The 20,508-nt window shown below is 40.9% G+C and overlaps 1 long non-coding RNA gene across 2 annotated transcripts in view; it reads right to left on the reverse strand.

Annotated features, from left to right (window-relative positions):
- LOC111819917 (uncharacterized) overlaps window positions 1–20,508 on the reverse strand; it is a 75,494-nt gene that overhangs the window by 2,543 nt on the left and 52,443 nt on the right. The window contains exons 2-3 of one of the 2 annotated variants that reach the window (XR_002823488.1): window positions 7,758–7,824; window positions 7,273–7,362 (exon numbers count right to left, since the gene is read on the reverse strand). This is a non-coding gene — a long non-coding RNA (uncharacterized LOC111819917). Of the gene's footprint in view, window positions 1–7,272; window positions 7,363–7,757; window positions 8,388–20,508 lie in introns of those variants that run through there. The other variant, XR_002823487.1, reaches the window with a different exon arrangement.

A 20,508-nucleotide genomic window follows, 5' to 3' on the forward strand; every position in this document is an offset into this window, starting at 1 on the left:
GTTTTGGTATCAGGGTTATGCTGGCTTCATAGAATGAGTCTGGGAGTACTCCATCCTTTTCTATGCTGTTAAATACCTTAAGTAGTAGTGGTGTTAACTCTTCTCTGAAAGTTTGGTAGAATTCTCCAGTGAAACCATCAGGGCCAGGGTTTTTTTTGGTTGGGAGTTTTTAAATTACCTTTTCAATCTCTTCTTTTGTTATAGGTTTATTTAGTTGTTCTACCTCTGTTTGTGTTAGCTTAGGTAGGCAATGTGTTTCTCGAAATTTGTCTATTTCCTCTAGCTTTTCAAATTTGTTACAGTACAATTTTTCATAGTATTCTATTATGATTCTTTTAATTTCAGTTTGGTCTGTAGTGATATCGCCCATCTCATTTCTTATTTGGGTTATTTACTTCTCCTGTTTCTTTTGTCAGTTTGGCCAATGGTTTTGTTGATCTTTTCAAAGAACCAGATATTGGTCTTGTTAACGCTTTCAATTGTTTTTACATTTTCTATTTCATTTAATTCTGCTCTAATTTTTGTTATTTTCTTTCTTCTGGTGCCTGAAGGCTTCTTTTGCTGCTCTCTTTCGTTTTGTTCAGTTTTTAGGGTTAATTTTTTTTATTTTGGCCCTTTCTTCTTTTTGGATGTGTGCATTTATTGCTATAAATTGACCTCTGAGCATTGCTTTTGCTGTGTCCCAAAGGTTCTGGTAGAATGTGTTTTCATTCTCATTTGATTCTGTGCATTTCTTCATTCCGTCCTTAATTTCTTCTATAACCCAGTAGTTTTTGAGCAAGGTGTTGTTCAGTTTCCACGTGTTTGATTTTTTTTCCCTTGCTGTTTCTATTATTGATTTCTACTTTTATGGCTTTATGGTCAGAAAAGATGCTTTGTAATATTTCGATGCTTTGGATTCTATTAAGGCTTGCTTTATGGCCTAATACGTGGTCTATACTGGAGAATGTTCCATGTGCGTTGGAAAAGAAAGTATACTTGGCTGCTGTTGGGTGGAGTGTTCTGTATATGTCTATGAGATCAAGCATGTCCTCAGGCCTCTGATGTGTGTAAGTGAGGACCCTGCTTAATGGCAGAGTGGAGTCAAATGTCAAGAACATACCACTCCACTATATAGTTGATATAGTTGAAGCTAGGCTTCAGGTATACACCCTGTTGTATCATGCTAATGAGGGCCTATGCTGTTGAAATGGGCCCACACAGCTCTATGCAGGGGTGAAAGGCATTCAAAGTCCGTGGACCCCTCATGCCTTTGCCTAGGCAAAGGAGCTATGCCGGCCCTGAGTTCCCAGCTTAAGGGTGCTGGCATATTATTTTTTTCTGTTTGTTAATTTCTTCCCTCTCCAAGGCCAGGAGAATGACTCGGCGTGTGATGGGTCCTACTTCCAGCCCAGAGGATGCGGCAATTGCCGAAGCTGGACAGTGACCTGGTGCAGAGTGGGGAGGAGGCAAGTAAATGAGAGAGAGGTTCTTCCCAAATGGGGTGTTTTTTGATCCGCATGGTGGGTTAGACACATGTATTTATCTTTTGCCGATTGAGCATTGCTTTTCACTGGTTCTGGAGACTCAAGTAGACCTTCTGCCACTCTGTCTCTCCTGATGTGGAAAACGTGTCCTGAGCACCACTGCTTGCCTCACCACACATGCCAGCCAATCTCGCCTGCAGGGTGCCGGTTCCCGCCAGGTCAGATATGGCAACTCCTTGCTGCTTCCGAAGTGCCTCTCCCTCCCCCTGCCACTCAGTCCAATTCGTCAACTTTGCCTTTGATGTTCAAGGCTCCTAGATTGTAATATATAATCGATTCACTTGTTTTTTTAGGTTTTTGTTGTAAGAGGGACCACAGAAAGCGTCTGACTACTCTGCCTTCTTGGCCCTGCCTGACGTATCTTTTTTTTTTTTTAATTAAGATTATGTACATTTGGTGTTTTGAAGGAACCCTGGGGCTGAGAAAAGAGAGTTTTGGCAATGTTTCCAACATGCAAACTCCATGGGTCATAATTAATTCTTAAGAAAAGTATGACTACTGGGTTCAAAGGAATGAATGCTTTGAAGAGATTTTTCATTAAAATTCTGAAGCCTTCTCAGATATCAAATAGTTATTTAGTGAGTAGAGTGTGAATGAATCAGAAACATATGTATTTAATTTATTCTGGAACCCTATGGGTGTAAAACATAACTAGGAAATATGCTTTGCATTCTCCTGATGTTCAAGGGCTGGAAAAACAGCATGATGTTCTGCTGAACCCAAAATGACCTTGAACTCACCAAGTAGACCAAACAGATGTAGAACCCCAGGTCACTATTCAGGATCTCTGCCACATTAATGGATACACAACTCACTGTGATTTGAGATTTTATTTTTGCTTTTCTTTCTTTTTTAGTTTTAAAAAATCTTATTGTGGTAAAATATATATAACAAAAAATTGTCATTTTAACCATTTTAAGTGTACGATTCAGTGATATTAATTATAGTCACCCTGTTATGCAACCATTACCACTATGCAATCCCAAAAGTTTTATATCACCCCAAACACAAACTCGGTATCCCTTAAGCAATAACCACCCCCCACCCCCACCCTATGCCCAAGCCCACGGTAACCTATTTTCTGACTCTATGCATTCACCTATTGTAGATACTTCACAGAAGTGCAGTCATACAATATTTGTCCTTTTGGGTCTGATTTATTTCACTTAGCCTAATCGTGTCAGGTTCACTCATGTAGTAGCATGTATTTATATTCCATTGTGTGGATATACCACATTTTGTTTTTCCATTCATCTGTTGATGGAAACTTGGGCCGTTTCTACCTTTTGATAGTTGTGAATAAAGCTGCAATGAACATTGGTGTACATGTATTTGTTTGAGTCCCTGCTTTCAAGTCTTTTGGGTGTATACCTAGGAGTGGAATTGCTGCAGCCCTTGTGGCACAGTGGTTAAGCGCTTGGCTGCCAACTGAAAGGAGGGCAGTTGGAACTCACCAGTTGCTCTACAGAAGAAAGTTGTAACAGACTGCTTCTTTAAAGATTATAGCCTTGGAAACCCTGTGGGACAGTTCTACTCTGTTGCATAGGGTTGCTATGAGTTGGAATCCACTAGACGGAAATGGGTTTATGGTAATTTTATGTTTAACTTTTTGAGGAACAATTTGCGATCTTTTTTGTTTGTTTTCTTTGGTTTTGACTCAGAAACCTGAGAAAGAAAATAGAACTACCCCATTTGTCCACCATAAAGGTCCTAAAAGAAAGATGGAGACTTCACTTCTGTGAAGACGCCCACTGATAAGTAAGAGGCCTCAGCTGCATGAAGAATTCAGAGTTCGCTTTTAAGTCAAAGCAGAGATAAATCTTTTAGTACGAGGAGCTGAAAGAGAGGAATGAGGGGGATTTTAGAATGTTTGAAGGACCCTTGGGGATCAACAAGTCCAGCCTTAAAATTTGGAGATGAGAAAACTGCCCCTCAGAGAAACGGCTTGTCTTCCTCAGCCTGCTACAGTGAGCTAACAAGCAAACACAGTTGGAACTAGAATGCAGGTTTCTCATTTCATAGTCTAGTACCCTCTGGCAAGAAGAATGTTTTAAAAGACAAGAAAACTTAAGCAAAAACCTATTTGCAAAAGCAACTTATTGGTTTTAAAGGGTTACTAGTGCCTTAGCCTCATGAGTTGCTCTCACACACATCCTCTCATCTGCCCCTCGCACAAACACAGCACAGCTATTATGACCACTCTGCCCTAATTTGTAGAAGAGGGAGCCAAGGCTGGGAGAGGCTAGCTAAGTGATTTGTCTGAGATCCACAAAACTGCTCAGTGGTGTGCTGGCTCCAAATACACTTCTCTTTCCACACTACACATGGACGTGTCAGAAGCAAAATAATTCTGTTTTCCTTTTAAAAAGAAGAAAGAAATGCTAGTTTATTGTTCTAGTACCACCATCTACATTTGCTGAATATCTTTTATTGGATAGGTGGTATTATAAACAAGATTTTGCAAGAGCATTAAGAACACTGGTCTTGATATGCTCATGTTGCTTGGTCTGCAGTTGGTTCTGGTCAGTGGAGTGCTGATCTACCACTACCACTAGTTGCTGTGGAGTCAATTCTGACTCATGAAATTAGATGCAAACCTTTCCAGGATTTTATCCACGGGGAGGTTCCTGATGATCTGACTTTAACCTCAGCCCTAATGAAAGAAGGAGATTCTCTGATTCTTCCTCACCCTTGCCTTTCTAGTCTCTCTCACTCCTGTCTTAGTTACCTAGTGGTGCTGTAAAAGAAATATCACAAGCGAGTGACTTTAAATAACAGAAACCCCCAGAGGTGAGATGGGAAGGCAGAGAGAGTTAGGAGCTGGTTGAATGGTCACGGGGAATCAGGGGCTGAAAGGAGGAGTGTGCTGTCGTGGAATGGGGTGAGCAATTAGGGTCTCGTAACAACGTATGTAAAAAAAAATTTGTATGGGAGACTAACTTGAAATGTAAACTTCATTTAATTACAACAATAAAAAAAAAATAACAGAAACTTCTTTTCTCACAGTTCTGGAGGCTAAAAGTCCAAAACAAGGTTGGCCGTGTAGATTCCTTCTTTGTTGGTAACTCCTTGTGTTCCTTGGTTCCTTGGCATCCCTTGGTTTGTAGATGAGGTTTACATGGCGTCTGTCTGTCCACCTCCCCTCCCCCCGCCCCGCCCCGTCCCGTGTGTGCATCTGTCTCTGTCTCTGTCATGCCATCAGAACATTAATTAAACTCTTTTCATAACAAATGGCAGGGTTGGGGCTCTGTCTAATGTTGACTTTGTAGTATTGACTGCTGACTGATGCTTTTTCCCATCAGGGAGAAATTGATCTCTCCTTGGCCTTTAATTATGTTTACCAGGCCAGTTATGTGCTGGAGCCTTATACTGACTCATGAGAGCTGAGTCCTAAATTTTCAGGAATTTTGTGAGCCAATTGTTAAAAAACAACCATCATTAAAAATTAAATAAGTGGTTACATAGATATGGACACATATGTGTAAAAGAAGATATATGTGTGTATATACATGAGCATATATATGTGTATCTGTTTGTGAGCATTGCACATATATTCATACATATAATAAAGATGTAGGGGGCACAGTCACGGATACCTCCGGGATATTACCAAATACCTCGCAGGATTGGTTTACTGGATCTGAAGGCTTAGGACCATAGTCTGGTGGGACATCTCGGTCAATTGGCACAACATAGTCTGTAAAGTTTATGTTCTACATCCTAGTTTGGTAAGTAGCATCTAGGGTCTTAGAAGCTTGCAAGCAGCTATCTAAAATACAACTATTGGTCTCTATTCATCTGGAGCAAAAAAGAAAGAAAGAAACCAAAGACTCAAAGAAGAAACCAGTCTACACGAGCAGTTGCCTACACAAATCACGGACTCACTTATCCAGAGACCAGAAGAACTAGATGGTGCCCGGCTACCACTACTGACGGTTCCCACAATAGACGGTCTTGGATGGAATGGGAGAAAATTGTAGAACAAAACTCAAAATCTTGAAAAAAAAAGGCCAGACTTACTGGACCGTCAGAGATCTGGGGAATCCCTGAGATACACTTTAAACTTTGAACTGAAACTACTCCTGGAAGTCACCTTTCAACTAAATAACAGATTGGCTCATAAAATAAACTATCACCTGTGAGTACTGTGCTCCTTTAATATTTAAAAAAAAAAAAATCATTATCATCATCTATTTGAGACCAAATGGTCAACATTTACCCTAAAACAAAGATGAAAAGGTCGAGGGTAGGGGGGCAGGGAAGCAAGAAAAATGGAAACAGAATAATCAGAATGGAAATAATAAGAATATTAATGTAATGTTGAAAATGTAACCAATGTCACTGAACAATACATGTAGAAATTGTTAAATGGAAACCAAATTTGCTATGTAAACTTTCACCAAAAACTCAACAAAATATTTTTAAAAATTAAGTTATATAAACTTAACATTAACTAAATTGTTAAAACTGATATAATAAATACTCAAAATGCATCACTTCCTAATTATTTTAATAATATTTTATTTACTAATATCTAGTCTTTTTAGGTTATTTAGGTCTATTAATGGAAGTACCATAAAATAGTGTGCTACCACTGTGCTTCTTTTCCCAACTACACGTTTAGTAATGTCACATTGGTTGCTTGAAATCAACCAGAGAAAGGAGGATTTATCCCACAGAAATCTGAAAATGGCAAAAGCTATAAATCAAGACTCCTTTATTTCAGGGAACCAGTTTTTACAACTTTATCAGCACACCACTGTCCCGAAACAACTTTGGACCAGGCAACATGAGCATATCTAGATCACTGTTCTTAATACTCTTGCAAAATCTTGTTTATAATGTCGCTGGGTACTGTCAAGTCGATTCTGATTCATAGTGACTGGATAGAGCAGAGTAGGACTGCTCCATAGGGTTTCCTAGGCTGTAATCTTTATGGGAACAGATCTCCAGGTCTTTCTCCCATGGAGCAGCTGGTGGGTTCAAAACACTAAACTTTCAGTTAGCAGCCAAGTGCTTAACCATTGCCACCAGTACTCCTTCATGTTTATAATACCACCCCCAAATCAAGGAGTAGCAAAAATGAACTTGAAGGATCAGATGAGAGTTAAGTAGTGTAAAACAAGGGTGCATTTCTTTTAATATAGATCTTAATGGCTGGTACCGCTTAGACACACACCCCTGCCATAACTAACTGTAGGTGCAGTCTTCTTATAGCAAAGTAGAAAGAAGAAAAGTGTGCTTTCCTTTCAAGAAGAAGAGTTTAACCTCAACCACCAAAGGTGTACAAACATTACTGCCTTGGGCAGTCAGCCACCAACATTTAAATGGTCAATATCAAGTTCATAGCATGCCATCAACTCCTTCAGTGGTACTTTTATGGCTAATTCATCCTAGCAGAGACATAGGGAATAATTGTTCTGGTAGGCCCAGGGGAGGGGGAGGGACTCATGCTGATTGGTGAATTTGGAAGGTAAAACTGGACAGGGTCACCCAGTCCCGTCCTCTCTCTATCTTTCTCTATCTCTCTGTCTCTCTCTCTAGCTTGCTCGCTTGCTTGCTCTTCCTCTCTCACTCTCTTTGATTTTCTCTCTCTCTGTCTTGGGAGTAAGTTCCATTTGGGACCACGTGTTCTCAACTTCTCCTTGTCCTACTCTTACAGAAGTCTGCACTGGGCTGGCATTGCCTACAATGGGGTGGGAAAGGCTGCCTAATTCTGAGTCTCAGAACCAGGAAACTCACTTACCCATGTACATGCCACATTTTCTACTAGCAGATATATTTTTTGCTCCCATCTTCTTTGCACCTTTGTCTTATTTCTCAGTCAATTCAGAATCTGGCAGGGAAGAGGGTATTAGTTGGAGGGCCTTTCTAACCCATCAACAAGCAAGAGTTATGTGGCTTAGAGCTCAATCTTCCAACAAGGACATTACAAAGAAATTTCTATGGCTGAAGTGAGAAGCTGTCAAAACTTGCCCAGAATATCTCCCATATTAAAAATGTTACTTTTAATGTTCTACTGTGTAGAACTTTGGCATCTTAACAGAGCACTGTCTAATGTTGGCCCAGCTCCAAAACTCATTCCTAAAGAAAATCTTGGCTTTTCTTCAGATACCACCCCCCTTCCAGCCCAGCTCCAGGCAGGGGTGGGGAGGCCTTTGATCTAGACAGGGATCCTGGCCAGCTCTTTTTTAGTTTCATAACTGAACATTAACCCTCCCACCTGCTCACCTGGTTTTCAAAACAAATGCTTCTGTTCTTGTTTATCAGTAAAGGATTCTGGAGCTCCAGGCCCTGCCTAGAGAAGATAATTTTGAATTGTTTAATATCCCACTTCTCTGAAAAGCCTGGTTGAGGGTAGTCTTATCTGGGGAAGATACTTTAATATTTGCTATAGAAACATTTACGGAAGGTTGCCCAGAAGAAACAGACAAGTGAATGTTCCTCCCGCATTTGCTATGATACTCTCATTGAGCATCCTCCAAAAACTTCTGGCTGATAACTTGTACAAGGAACATCTCAGCTCTTTGTGCTAACGAAATTTTGCCTACCCTGAGAAAATGAAATACTTCTTCCTCTCAGATGATAGTTTAAGTACCACATTCCCCTCTTTATCTAGGCTATGAGGAGGCTGCAGCCAAGCTTCTGCCTTCAAGTTCAATCACAGTCGCTCTATCGACCTTTATGGTTGGGATATCTTTCTCCTCTTCATCTTGTTTTTTCTTCTTTTCCCCCCTCTTTTATTGATGTATTTACTCCCTTTTAAGGCCATTTTCAAATTCTTTTTAAAGAGGTGAGATATAACTAAATAAAATTAAGAGATCCAATGATTGCTTGAGGTTGGGGGAAGAGGGGATGTGAGAGACAAGTAGACTGCAAAAGGACATAAGGGAACTTTCTGGCATAATTGAATTTCTATATTCTGATTGTGGTGGTGGTTACATGGTGTCTTAGTTATCTAATACTGCTATAACAGAAATACCACAAGTGGGTGGCTTTAACAAACAAATTTATTTTCTCACAGTTCAGGAGGCTAGAAGTCTGAATTCAGGGTACCAGCTCTAGGGGAAGGCTTTCTCTTTCTGTCAGCCCGGTGTGGGGAAGGGGGGAGTCCTTCTCTCTTTAGCTCCTATTCCTTGGCTGCTTGGTGATCTTCATGGGGTGTGGCATCTATCTTCCCCCATCTTTACTCCTTGATTGCTTATATGATCTCTTTTATATCTCAAAACAGATTGACTGAAGGTACACCCTACAGTATTAGTATCTCATTAACACAACAAAGAAAACCCATTCCCAAATGGGATTATAACCACAGGTTTAGAGTTAGGATTTACAGCACATGTTTTTGGGGGGCACAATTCAATCCATAACATATGGGTGCATGTCTTTGTCAAATTCATTGAACTGAACATTTAGAACGGTTGCATTTTATTGTAAGCAAATTGTACCCCAATAAAGTTGGTTTAAAAATTAAAATATTCATTTAGATATCCAACTAACATTATGTGTCTATTATCTGCCAGGTACCTTACATGGTGTTGGGCAGGAAGAGTATATACAGTTGTGTGGGTTGTTCACGGAACAAGTGTACCAGGCAAAGGGACAAGGAAGAGCTGAAACTCAGCCCCTACCTGGCTCGCAAGAGGCTGGGTCTTCTCAGAGGAAGAGATAGGCTTTTCAGTTTCAGAAAAGGCATTACATGGGTTTTGGAAGCCTGGTTCTAAAGATAGACAGTGAAAACTAATATAGACAGCTCCCTTCCCTTATGGAGCTTGCAGTTTGGGGAGAGAAGGCGATCATGAGCCAGTAAACATATAAGATAATTATATATTGTAATGAAAATTATATAGAAATAAATAGGGCGATGTAACAGAGCGTGTCGGCCTAAGGAAGATGCTTCTTACAGATAAGCAGTCAGGGAAGGCTTCTAAGGAGATGACATTTAAGCGAAGACCCAATGAAGAGAAGCCACTGACCTTGCAAAGTGTGGGAGGAAGGCATCCCAGACAAAGGGAACCACTTTGGAGGCAGGAGGACTTGGCCTTTTCAGAGATCAAGAGAAGGTCACTGTGGCATGTCATGAGCAAGTTGGAGAGTAGCATGGGCTCAATAGTGCAACTAATTCTCAAAAAACTGGACATAAAACTTGAGAAATGGCTCAAAATATTAACTGCACTACAAAAAATTTTATTTTCCTTAGATTTTAGCATTGCAAGAGACCTTAAATGTAGGCTAGTCTTTTAATCTCCCCCTGTAATAAACGGAAAAATGAAACCTAGCTCTCTCTAGTAACTAATGGCACAGATAGAATTAAAACTCAGGCATCAATTCAATTCAATTAATATTTACTAATCGCCCACGTGTGTCAGGTACTATTTCCTACCTGTCAGTCTAGAGCTTTTTAGGCTTGGTAGGGTTGAATAACAAGAATGACTGAATTGGTGAAATTCTGTTGCTGGAGACACCTTAATATAAGAAACAGCCACTTGTATGTAACTGTAGGAGTTTAATCAGATAATTATTTCACAAGACTTGATTTCGCCTCCTTTTAGGAAATGTCTCCATTTCTGAGCACTAGAAGAGATGCAGTTTTAGAATAATTGTTTTAAAGCAACCAATCCTGAAGCCAGTCCTATGTTCAGGGATGTAGGGATGGGAGGACTCTGTTGGAAATTGACAGGTGGGGATGTAGCAATGGTGCAGTCACTGGTGAAAAGTTCTAGTGATCAATTGTGGGAAGCCCAGCATCATCTATGAAATCCAAGCAAGAACACTATGTCATCCACCACATTTCCTTCGCTCTGCCATTTCCTGCCTATAAGTGGCAGGTGAAAATGGAAACTATCTATTCTGAAGCCATACATTTAACATTGTTGAATGATTCTAGTGGCTAGCTCAAGCAAAATTTCTTGAAATTGCATTCCCCCTCTCTAATCTCCCTTTTCAGCTAAAGATGTAAGCACCAGCCCACAGAAATAGATCACTAAACCACTACCTTCCTCTCTATCAATTCAGAATAGTAACATAAAGGAAACCATCTTCAGCACAAACTTAAGTATCCAACTCAAGCAGATACAAAGTAATTAAGAAAGCAGGGCTAATATTTTTTTAAAAACATTTTAATAGACTTTATTTTTTAGAGCAGTTTTAGGTTTACAGAAAAATTATGCAGAAAGCACAGAGTTCCTATATACCCCCTCCCCTGCACAATGCTTCTCTTATTAACATCTTGCATTTCTATGGTACATTTCTTACAATTGATGGGCCAATATTAATACTTTATGATTAACTAAAGTCCATAGTTTACATTAGTATTCACTCTTGGTGTGATACAGTTCTATGGATTTTGACAAATGCATAATACCACGCGTCCATCATTACAGTATCATACAGAATAGTTTCACTACCCTAAAAACAAGGCGAATATTTTAAGAGATATTTTTCCTTGAGTGTGAGAGGTTTTTGTTGTTGTTTCCATTTAAAGAAAGCGACCTTCTTATTTTCAGTTCACAAGTATTACCTTAGCTGCCTCCTGATCCACAGATGTAACCTCCTGGGAGCCCAGTCTACACTACAGAGCTTCACCCCCTGTCCTCTGAGTAATCTAGATTGAGCAACTCATTCAAACTCACGTGGGCACCTTCCATGGAAGGGATTTAAGATGTGGGTGCTGCCTCAGTCTGGGCTGACCTCCTACTGGAGGTGCAGTGGACTCTTCTCCAACTGGCTGTCCAGCATTTCCTCCTCTTCTGGGAACTGTGTTGCCCCCTCCAGTCACAGTGCAGCTTCTGGAGAGATCATGGTCCTAGCACCCATCTCTCTGGCCACAGTTTATTTGCCCAGAGGTTGGTCGCTGACTCAAGTTGGGTCAATCAAAAGGTATCCCCATAAATTTAGAATTGGACTAGGGTTCTAGTTTGGTATAACTGCTTTCTTGAACTGAAGAATTATAACCCAAGGAGTTACTGGTTGGTGCCAGTTTTTACTTTATTGACTGGGGGATAGAGAAAGTCTGCAGAGAGATAGGACCAACACAGATATGTAAAAAGACGTAGGGAAGAGAGACGAGTGACACACTTGCATACACTCTTGTTCATGCATCTGGGTCCTATTGCACCTGAGGTCCATCTGCAATGCTGTTATTGATTTCTGTGAGACGCTACTTCTTGCAACCGAGAGTCCTAATTTCTGTGAACTTGAGAGCTATGGCACTGCCATCTTCTACCACATGGACCGAGCAACAGAGAAAGCTAGCATGCAGAGGGAAAAAGAGAAGCAGAAGCAGAGAGAAGCAGAGATGCTCCACTCAGTGCTGTCTGAAGGCCTTTAAGTTTCCTGATCAGTTTATGAGGCCCAGTCACCTCCCCGACCTCAGGTTACACCATCAGTGTTTCTTTATGGGATGTCATTGGCTTTTGGGGCAGAGCAATTCATGCTGAATGGGATTTGTCCCATGCATGGCAGGACATTCACCGTACCTACCCCTGCCTATTAAATGCCAGTATCACCCCTACCTACTCATTATGATAACCGTAAAAACAGCCCCCACTCTCTGACAAATGTCCCTTTGGAGGGCAATTTCATCAAGCTTTGAGAACTGTACATTAGATTGTCCAACTCAACCTGGTTCAATTTGCTATATTACTCCCAAAGAATTCTAATTAATATACTGATCTTATATGGCTACATTCAGAGAGGAATTTCCTTTAGAATACATATTAGAGGACAGAGGTACGTGAAACCCAAAATGGCATCTCTCTATGCTTGAGGGTCAGCTACATTTGTTCCTAAAAACAAAATGTGTTTAGATTTTAAGTCACATCTTACTTCAGCTAAATTGCTAATTTATTTTTCTTGCACAATGACATAATGGTGAACTCAAGGTAAATGTTTGTTTCTTTTAAATCACATAACAAAATTAGTACTAAAAAATGGCCAATATTTACTTGTAGGTTGGCATTCTCCGTTGGACTCATACAACCAAATACCAAAGCAAAGTTTCAATTTGGTTTTCTAACCAATGTGATAAGGTGCTAAGTCTTCTCTGAAAGAGTGGTATATACGCATCACGGCAGTGTAGTGGAAAGGGAACTGGCATAGGAAGCAAGAGATATGGAATCTATAATAAACAAAGACCCCAAGAGTCCATACTGACATAAATGCATACCTACTGTCCTAGTTACCTAGTGCTGCCATAACAAAAAATACTACCAGTGAGTGGCTTTAAAAAACAGGAGCTATGGCACAGTTTTGGAGGATAGGAGTCAGAGGTTAGGATGTCGGCAGAGTTAGGCTGTCGCATGGGTTCTAGGGAAAGATCCTTGTCCCTTTCCACTTCTGTTGTCCCAAGTATTTCTTAGTATTCCTTGGCTGCTTGTAGACGTATCTTCTCATGGTGTCTGCCTTCCCCTGTATATGTCTCTCTGTGTCTGTACTCCCCTTTATAAGAGACCAATTCTTGCCTTCCAGGCAATAACAGAAGAAAATCTCTATTCCCAAACAGAGTCACATTCACAAGTACGGGGGTTAGGATTTCGGCATATCTTTTGGGGGACACAATTCAATCCATGACACCTGCATACACACACGTACATATGTAAATGGGGAAGAAAGGAAAGCATTTCTTTACAATAGCATTCCAACTAATAAATGTAGAAGAAATGATAGAATTAGAAAATCACCATTTGGCAACCACCACGGTATAGTTGTTTCAGGCAAGAATCATTGATGGATAATAAAATCACTAGGCAAAACATAATGAGAAATATATCTATGTAGTGATCTCCTTAAAAACCCTCTGCTGTTGAGTAGATTCTGACTCAGTCGTCTTCTTACAAGATACTTATTAATGAAAAATGTTGAAGTGGTAACTTTACAATGCAGAAAACCAGCAGACACCACCTGAATCAAGTGAGTGATGTTCACATCACCTGGAATGGGACCCACTGACATCACGTGCCTCCTGATGTGATGCCCAGAGAAGCACGCAATATCACTGCCGGGGTATTTGTGCCAAAAATACAAAACTTGAATTTAATCACGAGGAAACATCAGACAAACCCAAATCGAGGGACAGTCTACAAAATAACTGATCTGCACTCTTCAAAAGTATCAAGATCCTGAAAGACAAAGACTGAAGAACAATTCCAGGATAGAGAGGATTAGAGAGACATAACTGAATGTGCAAGACTCTGGATTGGATCCTGGACTAGATAAAGGACATGAGTGGGATAACTGACAAAATTTAAATAAGGTCTGTGAATTAGTTAATAGTACTGTATTAATGGAGTCCTGGTGGCACAGTAGTTAAGAATTCAGCTGCTAACCAGAAGGTTAACAGTTTGAATCCACCAGACTCTCCTCGGAAACCCTATGGGGCGGCTCTACTTTGTCCTGTAGGGTCGCTATGAGTTGAAATTGACTCGATGACTTTTTTTTTTTAACTGTATTAATGCTAATTCCATGGTTTTATAGCTGTACTGTGGTTACGAGAGTGTTCTTATTTTGGGAAATACATGCTGAAGTATTTAGAGATGAGAAAAAGAGAGAGATTGACATTCTCATCCCAGCTCTGCCATTAGCTAGGGGTTCTCAGGCAAATTATTTAAACCCAATGGACCTCAGTTTCCTCATTTGTAAGATGAAGAGATTGCTCTAGTTCAGTGGTTCTCAAAATGTGGTCCCAAAGAAGAACTGGATGGTGCTCGATTACCATCAATGACTGCCCTGACAGGGAACAAAACAAAGAGTCCCTGATGGAGCAGGGGAAGGGTGGGGTGCAGAACTCAAATTCTAGTAAAAAGACCAGACTTAATGGTCTGACTGAGACTGGAGGAACCCCAGAACGCAAGGCTCCCAGACTCTCTGTCAACCCAGAACTAAAACAATTCCCGAGGCCAATTCTTCAGAAAAAGTTTTGACTTAAAATGATACTCGTGAAGAGTGTGCTTCTTAGCTCTAGTAGATACATGAGACTAAATGGGCAGCTTCTGTCCAGAGGTGAGATGAGAAGGCAGAGAGGGTTAGGAGCTGGTTGAATGGACACAGGAAATCAGGGGTAGAAAGGAGGAGTGTGCTGTCACAGTATAGGGAGAGCAATTAGGGTCACATAACAATGTATGTATAAATTTTTGTATGAGAGATTAATCTGAATTGTAAACTTTCACTTAAACTACAACAATTAAAAAAAAAAAAAAGTGATCCCAAAACAGCATAATCTGTAAAGTTGTTAGAAATGTATATTCTATGAGGAGGATATGGAATGTGTGGCTAACGGCCTCCATGAATAACTGCCTCCTTTGCCATGAGACCAGAACTAGATGGTACTAGGCTACTATTACCGAACACTTTGATCAAAGATTCTATACAAGAATGCTGATCAAAAGGGGGAAAATGCAAAACAGAATGTCAAATTTTCATGGAATCTAGACTTTCTGGAGCCATGGGGGGGTGGATGGAGCCCTGAAACTACTGCCTTGAGATAATCTTTAAAACTTAAACCAAAAATATCCCCTAAAATATTCTTAAAACCAAACAATTCAGTTTAAGTAGTAAAAAATGTATGCCTTGAGCATTATGCTCTTTTAAGAACTACCTATATGGGATCAAAATGACAACAGCAACTCTAAAGATTAGATAGGAACCTTAGTAGGCAGTGAGTTTATGTTAATAGGGGAGACACAACTCAGAAAAGGAGGGTGAGAATGGTTGTACAACTCGAAGAATGTAATCAATGTCACTGAACATGCAGAAGTGGTTGAAATGGGTATGTTTTGCTGTGTATATTCGAAAAAAAGAAAAGATACTGACATCCAAGGAAATATGGATGGGGCACTGACCACGTCATCCATGGCAGATTAGTGTTGTTGTCGTTGTTATAGTTATTCTACTTTTGTAAAAACAAGCAAACAAATAAACATTGTGCAATAAAAGAAAAAAAAGAATGTAACCAAGGTCAGTAACAATATGTGTAGAAATTGTTGAATAGGAGCCTGTTTTGCTGTGTACATTTTCACCAAAAATATAATAAAATATTATTTTAAAAAATATACGAAAAAATGCACATTCTCAGGCCTCACCCCGGACCTTGTGAATCAGAAACGCTTCGGATGGAGCCAGTGTTTTAACAAGCCCTCTGGAAGATCCTAGCACACACTCAAGTTTGAGAACAACTGCCCTAGTTGATCTCTAAGGTCCAGTTTAGTCTTAACATTCTGTGGTTCTAATTTGTCTCCCCGACTGAGGATAACCCTTTCTCAAACAGGGCACTCCTTCTCCAATTCATTCGTCAATTATTTAGTGCCCCCAAAGGGTCACCAGGGAGCTAGACAAGCTGGAAGTTTGGAGAGATGGTTCTCCTCTTGGGCATTCAACTCCGCCCCTGCTTTCAACGGGTACAGATTAAATATAAAACATTTTATAAACCTCCCTTAGCTCAGGAGGCATTAAAGAAACCAAGGGATGTATAATTAAGTTTCATGCAGTGGCTTATCTGCCTTGGCCTCTTACTAAAATGCTTGAGCCAGTTGCTTCTAGGAGGAATGGGGCTGTGAATCATTCTTGCAAGTTTCTATTACTAGCATAGAAAAGTTTACTTCGGTCTTCCCCTCAGTATAAATGTTTCCTGGATTACTCAGGTAGTGAGTATGTCTCTTAACCAAACCAAACCCGCTGCTGACGAGTTAATTCTGACTCATAAAGTGCCTCCTAAACCAAAACCCATTGCCACTGAGTTGATTCCAGCTCTTAGGGATGCTATAGGACAGAGTAGTACTGCTCCATAGGGTTTCCAAGGAGTGGCTGGTGGATTCCAACCGCCAACCTTTTGGTTAGCAGCTGAGCTCTTAACCACTGCCACGAGCAGCACTCCAGAATGTCTCCTAGTGCCTTCTCAATACTTCCTTTTTTAAAAAATTGTGATTTAGGTGAAAGTTTACAGAACAGATTAGTTTCTCATTAAACAGTTAATACACAAATTGTTCTGTGACATTGGTTACCAACCCCACAATGTGTCAACACTCTCTCCTTCTCTACCCCAGCTTCCCGGTTTCCATTCATCCAGTTTTCCTGTCCCTTCCTGCCTTCTCGTCTTTGCTTTTGGGCCGGTGTGCCCATTAGTCTTGTATACATGATTGAACGATGAATCGCACCCCTCACGTGTGTTATTGTTGGCCCTATAGACCTGTCTAATCTTTGGCTGAAGGGCGAACCTCAGGAGTGACTTCAGTACTGAGTTAAAAGGGTGTCTGGGGGCCATATTCTTGGAGTTTCTCCAGATTCTGTCAGACCAGCAAGCCTTTTTTGTGTGTGTGAATTTGAATTTTGTTCTACATTTTTCTCCTGCTCTGTCTGGGACCCTCTATTGTGACACGTGCCAGAACAGTTGGTCATGGTAACCAGGCACCATCTAGTTGTGCTGGGATCAGTCTGGCGGAGGCTGTGGTAGCAGTGGTCCATTAGTCCTTTGGACTAATCTTTCCTTTGTTTTTGGTCTTCTTCATTCTTCTTTGCTCCAGCTGGGATGGGACCAGTAAATGTATCTTAGATGGCCACTCACAGGCTTTTAAGACCCCAGTCGCTACTCACCACAGTTGGATGTAGAACGCTTTCTTTATAGACTATGTTATGCCTTCTAAATACTTTTACAAGCTCAAAGTTTACTCTTGTCTGCTATGAGTCTTAGCTGTGGCTCAAGAGAGAATTAAGCTTGCTTCTGATCGTTTATTAAAAACAAAACAAATGCGCGCGCACACACACACTCACCTCCCATCTTGATTAACGAGATTTCTACTGTGTCTCATCATTGGAGTTTTCTCCACTTATATCCACTCCCTTTTCAAAAACATCACGTGACTCCCAAAATCTACTTTTTCTGTCTTGACCTCTTCTCAGCTTCAGTGGCTTACTTTTGACAGTCCTCATGGGGATTCTTTTTAGAACTAATGTCATTTGAAATACACTATGTCCAAAATGAACCTATCATCTTCCCTACTCACCCTGAACTCAATCTCCTGAAGCCTCTTTGTCTTCATCTGTAACATGTGATAATAATAGAACCTTCCTCTCTAGGTTGTGGTGAGACAATACTTGTGTTAGCACTGCCAGGCACATAGTAAGCACTCGATAAAAACTTACTATTGAAAATACAGTAATAGTAATAAGCAACTCTTCCTAGGTTGGGAGTCCCTGGGTGGTGCAAATGGTTAACATGCTTGGCTGCTCACTGAAACGTTGAAGATAAGAGGTCACCGAGAGACACCTTAGAAGAAAGCCCTGGTGATCTACTTCTGAAAAATCAGCCATTGGAAACCCTATAGGACACAGTTCTACTGTGACAGACATGGGGTTACCATGAGCTGGAGTCAATTGGATGGCAACTAGTTTTCCTAGGTTGAATATCTGTATATAGTTTTGCCTTTTTTTCCGCACTCATCCAGACTGGAAACTCTGGAGTTGATCTTTTTCCCTTTCTCCTTAATTCCAGACACTCTGGCTTCATCCATCTTTGATTTGTTCTTTTCTTCATGGTATTTGAGTAGGGCAAGAGGAACTGGGAGGAAATTCCCTGGGAGGCTGCACTTTTCTTGCCAGTACTCTTGGACTAAGCGGCTAAAGATGCTTACTCTCAGCTGACGGGTCCCACACAATTGCCTCACAGCCCTCCCAACATGGACTCTTCCAATTTCTCTTCGGGGATGTTGGTGTTGATTAGTAATTCATTCCTGATGTTATTTTCCCCTGGGTCAAGTTACTGAGAAATACAAGGTTTCCGGGCTGTCTTTAGTGCATTTAATCTTTCCACCACAGTTTACGTGTTCTTTCCTTGGATTTCCACAAACAAATGCACAGTTAGCAATTTCACAGTAAAACAGATAAATAAACATATTAGAACAAAATCCTTCCATCTATCAAGTTTTCCAGTCCTTAAACATAAAGGAAAACTATCATGAGGAGGAAGAGGGATGGCAAATGACCACCTCGATGCCCTCGGTCAGCATTTTGTTAGAAAGAAGAGGATGGTGCTGATGCTCAAATTTCTGCATTCTGCTCTGTATTCCCTCAACCCTATTATGCCCCTCCCCACCCTTAGCAAATGGGCATTACACACCTGGAGGACTGCATTTAAATCTAATTGTATGAATCATTAGGAAGAATCTTCCTAGTTAAGCCCATAAATTAAGAAAACCTTTCTCATTCCTATGATTAAAAAAAAAAAAAAAATGTCATCAAGTTGTTCTGACTCATAGCGACCCTATAGGACAGAGTAGAACTTCACCATAGGGTTTCTAAGGAGTGGCTGGTGGATGCTGACCTTTAGGTTAGCAGCCTGAGCTCTTAACCACTGTGCCACCAGGGCTCCGTTCCTATGACAGCAACCTGAAAATGGGCGCTAAGACCTCTAACTTCTCTCTACCAGTTGCTGTCGAGTCAATTCCAACTCATGGAGAATCCTTGTGTGTCAGAGTAGAACTGTATTCCATAGGGTTTTCATTGGCTGATTTTTTGGAAGCAGAGCACCAGGTCTTCTTTCTGAGGCACCTCTAGATGGACTTGAACCGCCAACCTTTCAGTTAGCAGCCACATGTGTTAACTGTTTGTACCACCCAAAGTCTCCAACTGCTCTCTAGTAAACCATATTTGGGCCTAATAGAGTAAAACTTTTCAACTGAAATTGCAATCTATCAGAACATTTGTAATCTTGCCAAATAAAGGGGTTAAAAGAGAAATGTCTTCTTAACCAAAGCTAAAGCATCTGCCACCTGGTTGTAACATTTCACATTTGGTTTCAAGAAACATTAGATTTATTATGTCATGTACTTCAATTTTACAGCAGATGCTTCCTCTGCCAGAAAATATTGGACTCAGGCATTTCCTCCTCCTTCCCTGGCCCTACTACCCCTTCCCTGGCCTTGGTTATTCTCCCCGGGTTCCCAAAACCAGTAAGCTCTGGGCACACGGGGTCCTGCCTTGGACCCTGTGTTCTAGGGAGCTCCCCTCTGGCCCTCTTTTAGACCAGCCCCACCTAACAGGACAAAGAACCATGGACTGAGGGGATATGCCCACCAAGAGCCCATGCCCCCTACTTTTGGACCATATTCTGAGTACCCAACACCCCAAAATGCCCTCAAATGATCCAGATTCCTCTTTTATGGCCTGCCCAGTTCCCTTCCCTGGGTCCATCCTCCTGAAGGTGGATGACACAGCTGGTGAACGCACCCCTAGGCCCAAGGGGTGGCAGGGCAATGGTTCTTTGCTGCTGGGGAGAAGCGTGGATATTCAGTCTAGGGTGTCCACACTTAAAAATATTTGACACTCACAGTGCAGGATGGAGCTGGGGTTAGACAGCCAAAGTGCATGAGCCAGGGGTATAACCAGAGTGCACGAGCCAGGATAGAACATATTTTATTGACAGCTTGTTAGCTTGGTGATAACTTTTAAATATTTAGACATGATAGTTTATGGGCCTCTTTTGTACTCATGCCATGGGTCCTACACATGTTAGAGGTGGGTCTGCCCCAAACATCCTGGGAATATCTCTAGCTTTGCAAAGGTAACATCCTATAATCATCTGTTTTCATAGCTGTGAGAGTTGCCACACATTTCTCCCAACCTTGCAGCCTTTGCACATGCTGTTCCTTCTCCTGGAATACTCTTCCCCACTGACCTCCTTAACCTAGTTTTTTTTTTTTTTTAGATTGTACTTTAGATGAATGTTTACAGAACGAACTAGCTTCTCATTAAACAATTAGTACACATATTGTTTTGTGACATTGTTAACCTCATTATTTTTTAACTCATCTACTAGATCTCAGCTCAAACATAATTTTCTCAAGAAAGTCTTTCCTACAGCCCTGTAAAACAAAACGGGACTAATGAGGCACAGCAGCCCAGGGACAAGGACTAGAAGGCAGAAGGGGACAGGCAAGCTGGTGATAGGGAACCCAAGGTTGAGTAAGGACAGTGTTGACATGTAGTGGGGTTC

Source organism: Trichechus manatus, unplaced genomic scaffold, assembly GCF_000243295.1.
Source record: "Trichechus manatus latirostris isolate Lorelei unplaced genomic scaffold, TriManLat1.0 scaffold00021, whole genome shotgun sequence".
Lineage (NCBI taxonomy): Eukaryota > Metazoa > Chordata > Mammalia > Sirenia > Trichechidae > Trichechus > Trichechus manatus.